The sequence below is a fragment of the Phascolarctos cinereus genome, unplaced genomic scaffold, assembly GCF_003287225.1.
Source record: "Phascolarctos cinereus isolate Bilbo 61053 unplaced genomic scaffold, phaCin_HiC Scaffold_1;HRSCAF=81, whole genome shotgun sequence".
In the NCBI taxonomy this organism is placed as follows: domain Eukaryota; kingdom Metazoa; phylum Chordata; class Mammalia; order Diprotodontia; family Phascolarctidae; genus Phascolarctos; species Phascolarctos cinereus.
In genome coordinates, this window is record NW_027555514.1 from 83,695,470 (window position 1) to 83,709,850 (window position 14,381).

The window sequence follows — 14,381 nt, forward strand, 5'->3', positions numbered from 1 at the left end:
CTGCCTATCTCACAGGTTTGTTTGGAGGGTTAAATGAAATAATTTATGAGAAAGTACTTTGTAAACTGTAAATTCCTCTGCAAAAATAAAGCATTGTTGTCATTACAATGGGTGTGGGTAGGAGAATCAACCAAAGTGTTTATGTATGTCCAGTTAGATCATGTTTTCTAAGCACTGCCTACAATGCTGGGCACCCTGTAGGAGTTTGATGGATCCTTCTTGACTGACTGGCTGATTGTGAAGTTAAAGGGTGGGCCGACCAAACGATTTCCTTGGGTCTACAATCATGACTGGGAAGGAGAAATGTTTTCTTACCTGGCTTCTCTCCAAACTCCTTACAACATTTATATATCGTTCACCTTCCTACACACCCACTCTCTTCTACTTGTGCTCATCCCTGGTTATTTCAGTCATATCCAGTTCCTCCTGATTCCAAGCCCAGCACTCCATCCACTGTGCCACCTGGCTGCCCCACTCATTGTTGGCCACTTATGTTATTACTACCACCTTAGGGACTTTGAGATGGAAACAGAGCTCATGGCTTCTCTCCAGCAAATTGCCCACATCACATTCTCAGGCTGCCCTTTAGGTCATAAGAACTACATGACTGTCCTGGGAGGAAGCTCAAAATGCACATTATATACAGGTGGCTAAATTACAGATACATAGCAGTTACAGAACCGAGCTTTGTCTAATTCTAAGGGAGGCAGCGGCAGCTTGATACAGGGGAGAGAGCATTGGCTCTATAGTAAGAGTGTCTGAATTCAAATCCTGCCCCTGACTCTACTTCCTCTGTGACATTGAGCAAGTTACATAATCTCCCCAAGACTCAGTTTCCTCATCTGTAAACTGAGGAAGGCTGGACTGTATGATCTCTCTGCTCCTGAGATGTAATAATTTAGAGCTGGAAGGAAGGGACCTTAGAAATCATCTGGTGCAATCCCTTTATATTTTCATTGTTGTTGTTCCATCATATCAATCATGCCTAACTCTTTGTGATGCCATTTGGGGTTTTCTTGGCAGTGTTCCTGAAGTGGTTTGTCATTTCCTTTTCCAGATGAGGAAACTGAGGCAAACAGGGGCAAGTGATTTGCCCAACGTCCCAAAGCCAATGAGTGTCTGAGACCAGATTTGAACTCAGGAAGAAGAGTATTCCTGAATTCAGGCCCAGTGTTCTATCCACTGTGACTCCTAGCTGCCCTGCACCCTAATATTATAGAGAGTGAAATAGAGGCTTAGAGAAATGAGGTCACTGTTCAAGATGACAGAGAATTACGGCTTCTGTTCTAAATCCACTCTTCTTCAGTCCTATACTAGCCAGGTTCTCTCACTCAGTCTCAGCTGCAACCAGCAAACATTTGTTCACTTGTTTTGATAGACAAAAAGATGCTTCTTATGCTACATTATCAGTAGTATAAGATGATGTCCCTGCCCATTTTAGGATACCTCCAAAGCTGTAGCTAGGCTAGGACAGCTACAATAGGGAGGATGGTCATTGTTGAACTATGTAAGTTGAACTATGTAAATGAGTTCCATCCACTAAGGGAGATTTGGGGCTTGAAGAAAGTGGTAGGGATGAAAGTAATTGGTAAGGGTTTATAGCTTAGCAGGGAATCTTATACCTCTGGCTTTGCAGACCCACTTAATGTGATGCAAGTAACAGAATAAATGCCTATAGGATAGAAGAAAAGACAAGCTTGGGAGTACCAAGCCATTGGAATAGCCAGAGTGTCTCAAGTCCACATGACTGGGAATCAGATTTTGGCTCCCCTTCCTATTCACCATGGCCTGGGCTTCCAAGGTAGTACCCCTGATAATCCACCTTAGCATTCATTGCGGGTGAGACTGGGGCATTCTTAGAGAATTCTTAATGAATCAAATGAAATCTGAAATTGGACAAGAACAGACCCATTTCTCAGAGTATGGCCCTACTGGGCTGCCAAGGCAAATACTTCTTCCTATTCCAGGGCTTCAATCAGCTGGCCCATAGGTGCTAGCAACAATCAAACATGGGAGAAAGCCCACTTGTTTCTGGGAAGAAAAGCATCCTGAAGGGAAAGTTACCACTAAAAGAAGACCCTAGGATTGGTGATGGCAAAAACCCTTTTCACTCACCTGGGAGGCCACATAATCTAGGATGTAGTCAACATTAACTCAGCAAGAGAATTTCAGGGTTACAATGGCTCAGGGAACATAATTCCAGCCATGAATGGAATTCAGGTCAGTGTATGTTCCCTTATTCTAGTTTGGGTAGCTAGGTAGAGCAGTGGATTAGAGTGCCAGGCCTGGAGTTAGGAAGACTCATCTTCCTGAGTTCAAATCTTGCCTCAGACTGTGTGACCCTGGTCAAGTCACTTAACCCTATGGCCTCAGTTTCCTCATCTGTAAACTGAGCTGGAGAAGGAAATGGCAAAATAATACTTTGTCATAGTTTCATTTACCCAGGTTACTTCCCAAGATTCTTAGCCCCTGGAAGGATGACAGAGATTAGGGACATCAAATGAAGGGTGGCACAAGTCTTTGAAAATGAAAGAGGGGTCAGCTAGGTGGGACAGTGGATAGAGCTCTGGCCTTGGAGTTATGACGACCTGAGTTCAAATCCAGCTTCAGACACTTGACACTTACTAGCTGTGTGACCCTGGGCAAGTCACTTAATCTTTATTGCCTCACCGAAAAAAAAAAGGGGTGGGGAGGGAAAAAGATAAAGAGATAAAGGAGGGGCTCATTGGTACCCAGCAGTGCACCTGTCCCCATGCCACTTTGGGCATCAGATTTATGACAGGCTCTGCCCATGGCACAGGCTTTGGAGCATTATAACTACCCCCACACTTCAGTGATAAGTTTGTAGGAACAGACTAAAAGCACAGTGAAATTTCATATCCTGGGTAACAGAACTGCTGAACCCTCAGAGCAACATTCTGTTATTCTATGTATAGGCTATCCTGGACATCTCTAACAAGGCTAGAAATCTGGGTTTTTATGTCACCTTCTTTCATTGGGAGCCAGGATATTTATAACCAGATAACAGATTTTTACTGGCTTGAGCCCCAGACCCAGACCTTGATGCCAGAAGTCAGAGTTGGGGGTTGGGGGAAATGGACAGCGAGCAGACAGGGTTTCTCCAGTCTGGAGAGTAGAAGCTGGCATTAAACTAGAGTTACAGTTTGAGATAACATGCAACCATTGCTTTGATGTTAACTCACTTGTATTTCTTTTGCCACTTTGATTAAATGCATTTCTGAATCAACATCCTCAGTAAAAGTGATTCAGTAGCGCAAAGGGATAGAATGGGAGCAACAAAGAGTCGGGAAGCCAAGCTAAGGAATTCGATTTGCTGACCCATCTACACACAGACACACCTGCTAGACAGAGACCTCCTCATCCTCTGAGACCCATGCTAGGGCTGAAGCGAAGGGCTGATTAGCAGTAGCTTCTTCAAGATTTTGACAGGGAGGATCAAGCAGCTAGGCTGATACTCAGAAAACACGTTGGCGTTGAGTGGTAAGCATAAAGTTTACAAGGAAGTGAGAAAGTTCCTGGTGACAGGACTTTTCATCCAAGTTCTTGCCCCAAGTTGGGAAGAAACAGGAAGACAAGAAAGTGCCGAGGATAGCTAGCTATCTACCCCTCCTGGTAGAACCCTTGAAAGTACAAAAGAGGCAAAGGGAATAATTGGAGTTAGTACTGCCCTATTCCACCCAGAGGAGGCTCCTCACATGCTGGTGACCGGGCGAAAACAGCTATAGAGGGAAATCCTTTCATAAGGAGAGAAGGGCAGGCTCTGAATTGGGATCTATGCAAGCATCAACCAAAAAGCCAGGCCAGTTTGATACCAGCACTTCTTCTGGAGGAAGGAGGGAGGGGGACTGTAGTCCAAAGGGCAGAGACAAGCTGGAAAACTGTTTGCTGACATAGGCATTCAAGCGGGTCAGTTCTGGATCTGGAAGAAAGAGATAAGGTGTGTCAGAGGAATTAGCTGTTTTTCTGACTCAACCCACATTTCCAGGGCCCCACTTCTGCCCTTCATTGATATGCCAAAATGGCCCCAGACCATTGGTCTGTCCTTGCCCCTCCTAATTCACTCATGTTGTTTAGAACATTTGGATATTAAACAAGAAAAAGTCAAGAACTCACAAGGTCTACGGGAAGAAAAGGTGAGAGCACTAATACACACGTTCATGGTTTTTATCCCTTTCTACAATGAGCTAGGGAAGGAAATAAGCATTTACATAGAACCTACTGTGTGCCAGGTACTTTAAAAATATTATCACACTTGATCAGGACAAATCACATGCCTCCTTCCAGGTGGTGTGGGTGGGAGGTAGAGGGAGGGTAACAAGGGATTTTTTAAAAGAAGTCAAATATCCAAGGCACCTTGAGCAATCTCACTGTTCTCCTAGAAGTCTGTAAGGGTAAAGATGGGTCAGGAAGTGGGATATTTAAGGAGGAAAAAGGATAGTTACTAGCTGTAGATAATTTGATGCCTTTAATCAATTTGGGTTGATCGTATGGTGTGCCTGTTATTGTTCAGTCATTTCAGTCGTGTCCAACTTTTTGTGACTCCATTTAGGATTTTCTTGGCAAAGATACTGGAGTAGTTTGCCATTTCCTCTTCAGCTCATTTTACAGATGAGGAAATTGAGGCAAATAGGGTTAAATGACTTGCCCAGGGTCACATGAACCCAAATCCTGGGAATCTGGAAAAAGTTTGGCTTCATTGTCTAGGTCCATAGAAAGTGACTTTGATGTGAGGACATCTTCTCTACTATGACCATCAGAGAGATAGTTGGGAGAGTAACATATATGTCTTTGTTTTTCTGGGTATTTTATATCCTGTGGCAAAGTTTGGTATATCCCCAATAGCAAGAGGTTGGATTTCTAGCAAGGGATGAGTCTTTGATGATAAGTACTTTATGAAATGACCCAGCCTGCATTTCCTTAGGCTGCAAACCTTAAAGCACTATATAAATGGTAGCTATTATTATCATAAGTGATGCAATCTGAATTGTTTCAGAAAGGCCTTATCATCAAAGACACAGCCCTAGCCAGAATATTTATAATGTAGTTTCCTTGGTTATCTCCTTTTATTTTTTGAATGTTTGCTTTGTAAGATAGGATGATGGTTAACTGCTGCTTTTTTGGTTTCATTTGGAAATTTGTTTCCATCTTTTCAGTTTTATTTTATATATATCTTGTTTTTTTTTTAATGTATCTCCAATAAGAAACAGATTAAGGGTTTTGTTTTCTTATCCAATCTGTCACTATTTTTAGCTTTATTTGACTGTTTGATCCATTCACATTTAAAGTTATAAGAATTAGGTTTACATTTTCCTCTATTTTCTCTAATATTGGATTTTTTCAAATTGTGATTTTTTTTCCCCTTCTCTAATACCATGTTTCTTCAGTTACTTTAGCTTAATCCCACTGACTCTCTTCTCCTCACCCCAACCTCTTCCTCTCCTTCATTATCCCTTTTACTTTGGGGTTTTGCTTATTAGTTCCTTTTTCTTTCCTGTTTTTATCAGGTTACTTAATTTGTGTCCCCCCCTTTTCCCTCCATTTATTTGTCATAGATTCCCCTTTCCTCTCTTCTTCTTCAACTAGTCCTTTAATTAGGGTTTTGTTTGTTGTTTTTGTTTGGGTTTTTTGTTTGTTTGGTTTTTTGCAAGGGAATTGAGGTTAAGTGATTTGCCCAGAGTCACACAGCTAGTAAGTGTTATGTGTCTGAGGCCAGATTGGAACTCAGGTCCTCCTGACTCCAGAGCCGGTGCTCTATCCACTGCACCACCTAGCTGCCCCCATTAGGTTTTTTAATTTCATCTTTTCTACCCCTTTCCAGAGAGGATTTCTCCCTTCTCTTCACTTTCCATCTGCTCTTTCTATCTGTTCTAGACCCTCATTCTCTGTATTCATGTCCCTATCATTTTTCAGTCTCTATTCTCTGTATGCCTCATGGAATCAAAGCTTCCAAGATCTCCATTCTGGGCTCTCCCCTCTAGGCACTTTCTGCTATTGCCTTGTAGAACTTGCTCTGAGGATTCCCTTTTTCAACGGTACCTCACTGCCACAACAGTGCAAATTTCTGCAGGTGACAGAAAGGACACGGCTCAGTGGTAGGACACCATCACCCTCCCAACTTCCCTACTTATGCAGCCTATCACTGATCTATACTCTTCCCTTGGTTACCTTCTTTCCCCATTTGCCTCAGAATCTCTTCCCTGAATCCATACTTTCCTATCCCCCCAGATGCCAGCTGCCTTCAGTAATTCCAACTCCTCTCTCCCACCTCACAAGGTAGGGATGAGTTGATCTTTTCAAGCACCAACCCCCAGACAATACCCTGCACGAGATTCATCCCCCTTCATAGAACATCTCTCTTGACCCACAGGAGCATTCATCAGTGGAACTGCCTCCCATCACCAAAACAAGACCTCCTTCATTTGCTCCCCTTTTCAAGCCTTCTTCCTTCCCCTTCAAATACTCCTCTGCAGGCTCTTCTCTTTCTGAAAGACCACAAGGTCCCCTTTCCCTCTAGCCCTTGATTTGACCCAACCACATCACACATTCCCCTCTATTCCCCTGCTCACCTCTCCCCTTTTATGCACCCTCCCACCTTCCAATGTAATCCCACAAAAAAAAAAAATATTGATTCACCTGCAGGCAAGGTTTGCAAAGTTCTGTCAATAATGCCCTAGGCTTCTGCTTTCTCCCCTGTCTCCTTGTGCAAATTTAGAAAAAAAAATCTTTTGCTGGCCTCTCTGCTGTCACTCTGTTGCTGTCACTGTTCTTGGCTGCTGCTTTCGTTAGCCCCCTTCTGCATTTCTGCTGTCTGGGGTATTAAAGAAGCAAATAATCTCTTCAGGTCTGTTTTTCTTTCTAAGAATTATTGAACATTCATCTTTTCATTTATGGATAAGCTCAAATTTGCACAATAAGTCATCCTAGACTACATACAGAGCTCCTCTGCTCTTCAAAACATATGGTTCCATTCCCTCCTGCTTTTTCTGGTGGGTGCAGACTAATCTTGTGTTATTAAAATTTCCTTTCCTTTGTATTTCCTTGATCCCTTACAGAACTCATTTCTGAACTGAATTGTTAACTTTAACCACTATGGGTCCTAGAGTTTGCAGCCTTGGGTTTTGTTTTGGTTTGGTTTTGTTCTTTACATCTATAAATTCTTTCCATTTTCTGTGTTCAGAAATTCTGAGCAGTTCTCTTGCATTTTTTCTTACATTATGATGTTCAGGTTTTTTGTCTTATCACGTTCTTCTAGAAGACTGTGAACTTTAGTTGTCCCTACACATCCTGCTTTGAGATCAGTATATTTCTCTTGGAAAGTGAGTATGTTTTCTTTCAATATTATTGTTTTTTGGTTCTCTTCTTCTGAATTGTCCTTTGTGTATTCTCATTACCAATCAGTGGTTCTCTCTTTTGTTTCCTTGGTAAGACTTGCCATCACAATTCAAGTTTTTCTATTCTGTCCTTTTTTTTTCTTTTTTGTGTTGCACCGGATATAATTTTACTTTAATTTCAGTCTTTTTTACCCTTATTTTCTCCTGTTGCTCACTTTTTTACTCTCTCCCCTATGATGGTAGTTTTCTTGGAGACTGACTGGTTCTCAAAGCATCTCAGTCTTCTTCCAAACTGGGCAATTCAGTTTACCAGCCTAGGTCTCTGCCTCAAGAGATTTTTGGAGGGATAGAACTGACCCCAGCCAGATTCTAGGTTCTTTACCTCAGGCTTATTTGGAATGTGTCTTGTTCCAGCATCCTGTCCTACTCTCTGTATTCCTCAGTTCTTTGGCCCAGTACTAATAGTTTAGAGAGATTCCATGCTGTTGCTACAGGGTTGATTTCTGTAGCCAGGGTCTCCAAGGCTCTTGGGGATGAGGTTGTGGGTTTTACCATTATTTCAAGCCCAGACATATATATCTACCCCTTTCCTTCTGTTCCTCTGCTCTCCTGAAGAGATGTTTGCAACACAGAATCCTACCACGGTATTGGCTGTTACAGCCCCAGAAGACTTCTGAAGCCTGGAGCCCAGATCTCCATGGCACTAGAAAGAGAGGTGTACCAGAGTATGGGGCTTGGTTTTGTTGCAAGCCTGTGGGTCATCTCTTCGGTTTATTGGTAACATGGTGGACACTTAGGGGAGAGGGTGCTAAGTGAGCTTCAGTTCAGTTCATGGTGTTGTTTTTTTAAATTCATTTCTGGTTACAGGTCTCTTAGACCATGGAGATAGCTGAAGTTGCTTTATCTTTGGTGTATAATTTCTGTTTTGGAGAGATTTGAGAGGTCATAGGAATGAGAGTAAATGCCTGATCCTACATTTTGTTGATCACATGACCTGGAAATCCTTGACAGAACAGTTAGATCATATCATATTATTTATGGAAAAGGAAAAAGATATTAAGGTCCTGAATATTCAACTAACAAATATTTATTGAGAACCAATAAGAGTCCAGCACTTTTCCAGACTCATAAAAAAACTAACAATAGCAACATACAAAGTAATAAAAAAAAAACTAACAATAGCAGTATGTAATCAGTGTGTGGTAGACCAAGATGAACCATATGTGTTTGTAGGAAAAGTGCAAGGCAGCCTCAGGATTGAGGGGCGTCCAAATTCACAGCTTTACCTGCACAGCTGGTCAGAAGCTGGCACATCTGCTGCTCATGACCACCCCTACACATCAGTCCATGGCTGTCTAGGCTTACTCTTCTTCAGTCCTGGGCCCAGCTCATTCTCCATCTACGGCCCCTATCTAAGACATGTGTACTGATAGACTCATTCAGTGGGTTGCTCATTCAACTGCATGTAACTGATATTTTTTTATACAACCTGTTATAAAGCCAAGGCTCCCAACTCATCCTGTGTTTTAGTCTTCTTTTGAACCTCAACACAGAACTTTGCATTCTTCCCTATTACATTCCATTTTTTAAAATTTCTTATCAATATTTCATCCTGTTGACATCACATTGAACCTTGATTCTGTCATTCAAGACCTCTTCTCATTTTGTGTCGGCAACACACCCAGTGAGTAGGCCTTTATGACTTCATCCAAAGCAGTTCACATCTGCTTTGGGGCCAAGGAAAGAGTTCTCTCTCTCAAGTACAGAGACATGATACAATGGGGCAGACACTGTCTCTGCAGTCAGAGGACCTAAGTTCAAATTCTTCCTCAGCTGATTACCACCAGCTAGGGAGGGCAGCAGATAGAACACCAGGCCTAGAGTCAGAAAGACCCGAGTTCAAATCCTACCTCAGACACTTACTAGCAGAGTCTTCCTGGGCAAGTCACTTAACCTCTCTGCCTCAGGTTCTGCATCTGTAAAATGGATATAATAACAGCACCTACCTCACTTGGTTATCGTGAGAATCAAATGAGATAATAATTGTAAAGTGTTAGCACAGTGCCCAGAATATAGTAAGCACTATAGCAATGTTAGCTATTTCTATTACTACCTATGTAACCTTGGGTAACCTTTCTGAACCTGAGCTTCTTTATCTATTTTAATGAGGAAGCTGAAATAGAGGGCTCTGAAGTCCCTTCTAGTTCCAGATCTATTATACTGCAGTCCTGTAACCTTCCTCCAAGTTCAGATCAATCCGTTACCTTACAGTCTTATGGGAGAGGCTCAGCCTTTGGTCAGTCTGTCCACGGATGATAGAATTGGGTTCCTAGGATACAGTCTTCTGCCAGGCACCAGCCCTGGAGAATCTCCTTGGAGGCTGCTGGAAAACCCTCACTGGGTGGCTCAGAGGACGACTTCCAAGGTAAAGATTTTCCTGGTGGTGGGAAATAACCTGCAGTTCTTTATACTGTCCCACTTAAACCCTAGACAGGCAGCCTTCCTAAACCTCAGAAAGGGGAACCTAGGCATTTCTCCTTTTTCCATTAAGGTTGTAGACAAATGTTAAATCACCAAAGTTTGAGTTTATATAAACATAGCCTATTTCAATTATTCAAAAGCTGATGCCTTACCTGATGCCATCTATTTAATAGGGGTAAGGGTCAAAAGAAATAACATACTGTAATTGTAAAACACTTTGCAAACCTTAAAGGACTAATAATTAGCTAGCAATTAATAATAATAGCTAATAATTAGATATTAGCTATCTGTGAGTGTGGTCATTCTGGTACTTTTTAAAATTCCTTCTCTTCATTCATTTAATAAGCACGTATTAAAAGTTCCTACTATGTGCCAGGAACTGCGGTAAGCACTGGGAATTTAAAGACAAAAAACAAAACAAAAAACTCAAGTTTACATTCTAGGGGGGGCTCCTGCTCCTTCTGTCTGCCTTATTTGGGGGCACTTCCTTAAGAAAGGCTAAAATTTGAGGGACCAAGAAGAGCAAAAGTCATCAGGTGCAGAGGAAAATCAATAGACTATGCCTTTGTAACTGCAGGCAAACTCTCTAGATCCCAACTTCCTCAACTATAAAAATGTGTGGGCTGTCCTCGGGGGTGTGCTAAGAACCAACCTGAATTCACTTTCATAAGCATATGGTTAAATGTTTAATGTGAGAATTTATACCCCTGAAGCTGGTAAATGCTACAAATCAGGGTTTGATTTATTAGTGCGATGGTTTAGCCTTAAGAAAGTGTTGAAGATTTTTCCATTTTCCTTTTTTTTTAGTTCAAGTTTTCTTCCATAAAAAGACTAAAATGGAAATAAGTTTTATATGATTGCACATGTATAATCTATATTAGATTACTTACTGTCTCAGGGAGTGGTGAGGCAAGGGAGGGAGAGAATTTGGAACCTGGAGTTTTAAAAAAATGAATGTTAAAAATTATTTTTACAATTTTTAATTGGGGAAAAATTGGGGGAAAATAAAATATTATTAAGAAAGAAAGTAATGGAAAAAATTTTACTAATGCAGAATAGACTTAAAAGTGCACACATCTTATTTTGAGAGCTGATTGTTAAAACTTTTATCAATAAACCCTTGGTTGTGGCAAGGTGATTTCTTAAGTCTTTTTCAGCTCTACATCTTATGAAACAAATGTGTACACTTTGCTATTGGCTTTATCACAAATTTACGTTGCTGTCCAGGGCCTCCAAAACCACATCCAGCTGAAGAGTGGGTTTAAAAAGAGATAGCCAGAGTTTCCCTCTAATCCCACCTTGCCACCACACACATGCACACAGGCCTGCAACCTCAGAAGACCCTAAAGAGAGCCCTGCCAAGACTTAGAGACAGAAACGCAATTCCTGGTAGCTGCCGCAACCCAAGATGAATGCTGTCTTATTTATGAGCTCCAAATGCCAAAGAACCCAACAAAGAAGGAAGTTCATTAAGACAGGCAGAGGAAACCCAGACTATCTCTGGACCCACAGCAGCAATATGGTATTAGTTCTTGTAGTCTCTGGTGGAATGAACTACTCAGACCGATAAAGTCTGCGCCAGAAAGCTACTTATCCTAGTCAGGGATTCCCCATTTAACTTTTTTTTAAATTTATTTTAAACTGAAATACAAAATAGGAAAAGAAAAAAAATTGCCACGTGCAAAGCAAAACATGAGAGGATTCAATTTAAAGCAATAAGTTTCCATTTGAAGAAAACCTGTATAACAAATAGTGCACATTGTTTTCAAAGCCATCCAGCTTTTGTGTGCTTCCTTGTAGGTTCCTTTAACTTCTCAAAGTCAGATTCATTCACAACTAGCTCTCCTAGTTACCTGGGAGCTACAGAAACCAAAAGAAAGGAGCTCAATATTGGGCAGAACAGAACAGCCCGTCAAAGAGCTACCTCCTCATTTCTATGATATTTTTGGTTTGATTTCAGAGGAATAAAACATAATTTTAGTAGGAAAAAAAATTATCTGCCAACACAATCTGGCCCTATAATCTGGAGTAATTAGCAAAACCAAATGTCTCAGACATTCTTTTATTCCATGCCTAACAACCACCACCATCAGGCAAAAACTTCAGAACAACATAAAGATCTCCGTCTTGTTTTTTGCAAAATAAATAAAGTTAACCCTGACTTCAAAGAACTGTTGGTAAAACATGTCTCTTCCTCTTGGTGGTAAAGTGGTGAACTACGTATGTCATCAGACATGCTCTGTCACTTACTACTTTCCTGCTCTTGAGCAACCACTGTGGGCCTCAGTTTCCCCACATGTAAAATGAGGAGGCTGAACTAGATAACTGGTAAGGTCTCTTCCAGCTCTACATCTACAGACATGGCCATTGCATTGATCAATGAGGTAATATCTGTAAAGTGCTTGGCACAGTTCCTGCCACATTTTTTTGTTTAGTCATGTCAGTCATGTCTGAGTCTTTGTAACCCTGTTTGGAGTTTTCTTAGCAAAGACATTGGAGTGGTTTGCCATTTCCTTCTCCAGATCATTTTACAGAGATATCTGAGGCAAACAGGGTTAGATGACTTACCCAGGATCATACAGTTAATAAGTATCTGAGGCTGAATTTGAACTCAGGTCTTCCTGACTCCAGGCCTGTCAGTCTATCTACTGTACCACTTTGCTGCCCACCTGGCACATTGTAGATGTTTAATAAATGCTTGTTCCTTTCCCCTCACCTTTTTTTGCTTTTCTATGCTTCCTTAGAGGTAGGGTTAAAGGATATTAGTTAATGACAGCAAAATCAAAACAGAAGAACATTAATAAAACGTTTATGTCAAAATTTTAAGCTAAAGATACCCCATTTGGGAAAAAAGTACTCCCTCTCTGCCAGGGACCTTCTGAATGTATTCATTTTTGTGAATGGAGGGTCCCAGTCGTACAGCTTATGGAGTTAGCCGCTTACTGCTTTGGCCTCAGCTAAAGGAAAATCCTAGGATTTTAGGGGAAGAACTAATGGGATCTTGTATCCTGGGTCCACTTCGCCTCCACTTTCCCCTACTCACCTCACTGCTCACTTTAAGCCCTAGTCTCACAGAGAGAGAGAGAGAGATACTCAGTACCAGCTCCCCAAAGGAACCTCCAAGGGAAAAGCCATTATTTCGGTGAACTGGGCTAGCTCACTCTCAGGCTCAGGAGGTTATTGACTGCCGCCCCCATAAATCAAATTTATTTTCTCAATGATTGGAAGATTCATTGTCTCCTGACAACCAGTGTCAGTGGGTAACAACCAGCCAGTCAGGGAAACAATAATTTTTATGCCATAAAAACCGAATTCCGTGAGTTCACGGAGGAGAATGAATGCTGCTTATCAAGAGAAAACCTATAAAATCCCAAGTGACAAAAGGCAAGGAATTAAGTCATGATGTACGGTGGGCCAGCAGACCTTTCATTATCCATGTCCATTAGCCAATGGCCTCCCTCTCCCTCATTTGGGGGAATTTACAGCTTGGCCACTCAACTGTCCCTGCTCTACCATGGATTGTGTCTGGAGCCAAAGCTGACTAACAATCATGGAATCTTGAAGTTAGAAAGGACCCTAAAAACTTGTTTAGTCCAATCTCCTATCCTATACATCTCCAGGAACATGAAGCCCACACCCAATTTAGGATGCCTCCGCAGCTCATCCAGTGCAAATACGACCGGACTGCCCATCCCATGCAGAACGTGAGACGTGTGGCCTCACCCCAGGAGAACTAAGGCCTGCTGGGCTTGAGACATTCTACTGAGAAGGCAGCTCAGGGGTAGCAGGGGTCAAAGAGGCTAGCTCATATATGAGCTGGTTCTTGGTTGGCGGGCAGTGTTGTTCCCATCACCTCTAACTGTTTTCTGCAGCTCTCCAAGCCCAGGCCTCTCAGCTCCACACTGAGGGACAGAAGTTGGAGTCTGGCCACTCACTGGCAAGTCTCTCCCCATCACAAGACCCATAAGGTCACTCTCCCGCTGGAAAGCCCCACCACGGTGCCATTTTCTGTGTTCTAGAGGACAAAATCTCACATTAACAAATGCAAAATGCAAGTTATGCTCAAACTGTTCCCTAATATTTCAACTTTGTTGGAACAAATTCACGTTTTCAACACAAGAGTTACAGCAGAACTGACTGTACTTCCGTAAATTTTATTGTATCCCTTACATGGTTTTATTCAAGAGGCATAGGCTTTGTTCCAAATGTTGTACCAAATTGTCCTGTAATAGAGTAATTCGGTCAATAAAATCCCTACAAAAGGAATATGCTTTATTCCAAATTCTACAGTAAACAATGTTATTGCAAGATTCCAGGAAAGAAGCTTTGCCATTTGAAAAATATGCTTCCACCCTCCCAAAATCTTTGCATGGAACATCTAATACATGTCAGACTTCAAGGTCATCATCAGTGTGCTGGCTAGTTTACTTAACTGTTTTATTTTTTTTTAATGTTATTTAATTAAACATTATTTTATAAGCATTTATTGCTCCCTCTCACCGGTCTCCCCATTGAATAATTTTTTTAAAAAATATAAAAAGTAAAACT

The 14,381-nt window shown here is 41.6% G+C and overlaps 1 long non-coding RNA gene across 1 annotated transcript in view; it reads left to right on the plus strand.

Moving 5' to 3' along the window:
* Positions 1-4,000: 4,000 nt before the first annotated feature.
* LOC144456809 (uncharacterized) overlaps positions 4,001-14,381 on the plus strand; it is a 30,868-nt gene continuing 20,487 nt past the window's right edge. Inside the window, exon 1 of the long non-coding RNA XR_013485912.1 lies at positions 4,001-4,154. This is a non-coding gene — a long non-coding RNA (uncharacterized LOC144456809). The remainder of the gene's footprint in view (positions 4,155-14,381) is intronic.